A 3,691-nucleotide genomic window follows, 5' to 3' on the forward strand; every position below is an offset into this window, starting at 1 on the left:
CACACACACACACACACACACACACACTCACACACACTCACACACTCACACACACAAGCACACACACAAGCACACACACAATCACACACACACATACATACACACACGCCTATTCCCACCATGTCATCAATTTGCATAGCCTCGAAGTCCCCTGGCTTCCGTCAGTCGCCTGATGACAATTTCCTAGTTGGCACACGTTCTTCACACGTCTCAAGGTCGACATCACAGCAAATAGAAATACTTCTCACGGAGTTAATGACGCGAACAGATTTAAGCTAATCGGTGTGCAAACGTGTTTTTTTTTTCTTATAGTTTTTTTTTCTTCTATGTTAGAGGTAAGAAAGCGAATGTTGAGCTCTTCGTGGGAAAGTGTACGTTTAAGTTGATTCACGAACGCTGGAAGGCAATGTGTTTGTTTGAGTGTAGGTGAAAAAAAAAAATGAGCGTGTGTGTGTTTATGATATAAGCAAACAAGGTAACGCCATGAGAAGTGAAAAGATGTCAATTAACTGGGAAAATGTCCAATGTGATTGATGGTTATTTCTTGTTATTAGATCTACGTGTATTTTAAAATTGTGACTTCATCTCAGAAGAAGTTTAAAAGCGGTAGAAAGAAAAACTGCAAAGTTGGTGTGAGTATGAGCAGCATTCCTTCAGGTGATCGTCTTTAGACAGATTTTGGAAAATCAGCATTACTTGCAAATCAGTGGCCACGTGATGTTGTTGGGTTTTTTAGGACGCCTTTTAAAGTTTTTTGGAATTCCTCACTTCTCACCAGATAGATCTAATAAGTCTTGACTTTTGTGTAACAAACATTTTATTTCGTCTAAAGTTACGATATACGTTGTGCTAAATACTGCATTTTATACTTTTATACCTACGGCGTTCTCCCCCCCCCCCCCCCCCCCCCCCCCCTCCTAAGTGTTTGCATCCTCATTTGAATTTCACTCCGAAAACTATTTCTCTTTAGTTTTTAGCGAGTTTTCGTGTTCCTACAGTGGCTTCTATTGAAGGGTTAAAGCGCTGATGGGACGGAAAAAAGACCCCACCCTACCAATATGGCCAACCTTACGGCTTGTTGGTTCCAAGTCACAGTTGTACGGGTTGGCTATTGAGCCGGACACCGCAGGCTGACGACGAAGTAGGAGGGGTGGTGAACACATTCTTGGTTCGATCTTCTGCACTTTAAAAAGTTTTCGAATATCTTTGAGGCGGGTGGTTAGAGGGCGCCACTGGAAGGTCCTACTTCTTTACACTCTTTCTGTTGTTTCTATCTGTCTGTTTTACTTTTCTCCACAGCACGAGTAGGTCATTGTTGTATCGATGTGATTCTCTTTACTCAAACGTACAAAACAAAACAAAGAATGTCAATGGTGACTCTCATTGTACTTATGTGAGACCAGAACATTGAGAGCGAAACAAAGGGGCAGAGAGGTTATTGATAAAGGAAAAGAATATCATCTTTCTGCGCCTGCATAAAAAACTAGGTTCAGAATATTGGAAAAAAAGGGAGGGGGTGCTGAGGCAAGCTCTGTGAATCAAAGCTCTTTTCAATACAGCTTTCTGTTTCATTTCGATGTCTGCCTGTGGATAGTTGGTGGGTGCTCTGGTGTGGTTTGCTCTTTTTTTTCTGATCCAACTTCTGTCTACCTTATATCTCTTTCTATTCTATGATTGTTACTCTCTATTAACTTCTCTAATTTTCGGCATCCATATCATCCATTTGTGTTGCAAGTGCCGTAAAACTCTTACTACAATTAAAACTAAAAATGTCTTGTCTCCCTTGGGTTTCTGTATTTCTTGAAAACACATATCTTGTACTCGTTACGTCACACAGTAAGCACTTTTGGGACTACATATTCAATCCTGTATTATTATCCAATGAAAAAGATAGGTCCTATCGGAGACGGACGCTAAATTTGGGGGTCCCGCCCCTTAAATAACCTAATAGTGTAAATAGGGGCGTTAAATTTACACTCGCTATTGTTACCTTAACTGTTGACTTTTACGTGAACACAAATAAAGCGAAGACAAAGCCATCTCTTTCAACAGGAGCTTTGGTTTACGGTTTCATTCACCATTTTACTCTCGTTGTAATGAACTGCTGAGAGGCCTCAAGGCATTTTGTGGCTTTTTAACTTACTATTAAGTTTGGCGGAAGCTTATAAGAAAAGTTCATGCGTCACCTACTGAGAATAGTAGTGCGCCTTTCAGCTTGTAGCCTGGTATGCTTTATTAGTAACTTCAATAGCTGTGGTATGTGTGCCCCTGACATAGACGACGGAAATAGCTCAAAGTCTATATGCAAGCAGGACTTCACGCTTATGTGACTGCTTTTCTTTCTGCGTTATCTTGATGACAGACTCTTTTCTTTTCGAGAAAGCTTCAGTGGATGTGACGGGCCATACTGCTTGGTATTAGGGTTTTTTCGCACCACGCCTTTCTAATATAACGCGGGGTATCCAAATCCATCCTTTCATCGTGCTGATAATCCGTCCTATAAAAAACACGGGTTTTTTCCTATGGTGTTAGTTGAGTAGTCTGGAGAAAAATGATGTAACGACAACGACGATAATGATGATGATGATAATGATGATGATGGATGAGGATGATGATGATGATGATGATGATGATGATGATGATTTTAGTGGTAGTGGTGGTGGTAGTAATGGTTATGCTGGTGCTGGTGGTGGTAGTAGTAGTGGTGATTATGATAGTGACGATGATCATAATGATCGTCATCATATCATCATCATCATCATCATCATCATCATCATCATCATCATCATCATCATCATCATCATCATCATCTTCCGGGGGAAGGGGGGTGAGAAAGAGGCGAAAGAAAAAGGGAATGTGATATAATATAATAATAATTCTAGAAAGCTAGGGAGGAGAAGAAAACAACACAAAAAAAACTCAGGGTGATCGTGATATCCGCACACGTTTTTGGTGGGCACAACCGCATCTACACATCCTGTACGCGGTATTTACTGAAGAGCATGACATCACGTTTTAAGTTTATACTTCAAAAGAGTAACTTTACTATGTTCTTTAAACAGAGTTGTACACCATTCGTCTGCCGTCCCTTTTTTGTCAATGGCCAAGAATATTTGGTGTCAACTTCGAGTGTTTGCTATTACCAAAGGCATCCTTTTGAGAAGTCTCTATAGTAACTGGGTTAGTGTCGTGACAGGTTTTCTTTGAAGTTTTCGACTTTCGACCATTAATTTTGTTATGATCTGTTCGTTTTTGGTGGCTTTTTCTTGTTGTTTGTTTTGTTTGTTTGTTTGTTTTGCTATACTCCCATATTTTGTCTTAAAGAAGTTACTTTGAAGTTTCCATAATGCTAGAGGCAATATCCTCAAGGGTTAAATCCGACTCAGTACAGAATCTAGTTTGAATGCATCTAATTCCTGTTACTATAACTATGGGGATTTTTTAACTTGAAAATGAACGTTGGACCTGGGAAATAGCATTTTTGTTGTTGTTGTTAGTTTTAGTTATGGGGTGTGGATTAGTTCTTGAAATGCCAATTTATACCTGTAGAGTCATGTTTTAAAACAATTGTAAAAATTCAAGTTATTTCATTGCATAGACCCTACGTTCTTGCCGCATTTTGCTCGTTCAGTGGTGAATACCAGTTGGTTCTTCTATTTCCTTTCTCTCTCTCTCTCTCTCTCTCTCTCTC

This window comes from Aplysia californica, unplaced genomic scaffold (assembly GCF_000002075.1).
Source record: "Aplysia californica isolate F4 #8 unplaced genomic scaffold, AplCal3.0 scaffold00120, whole genome shotgun sequence".
In the NCBI taxonomy this organism is placed as follows: Eukaryota; Metazoa; Mollusca; class Gastropoda; order Aplysiida; family Aplysiidae; genus Aplysia; species Aplysia californica.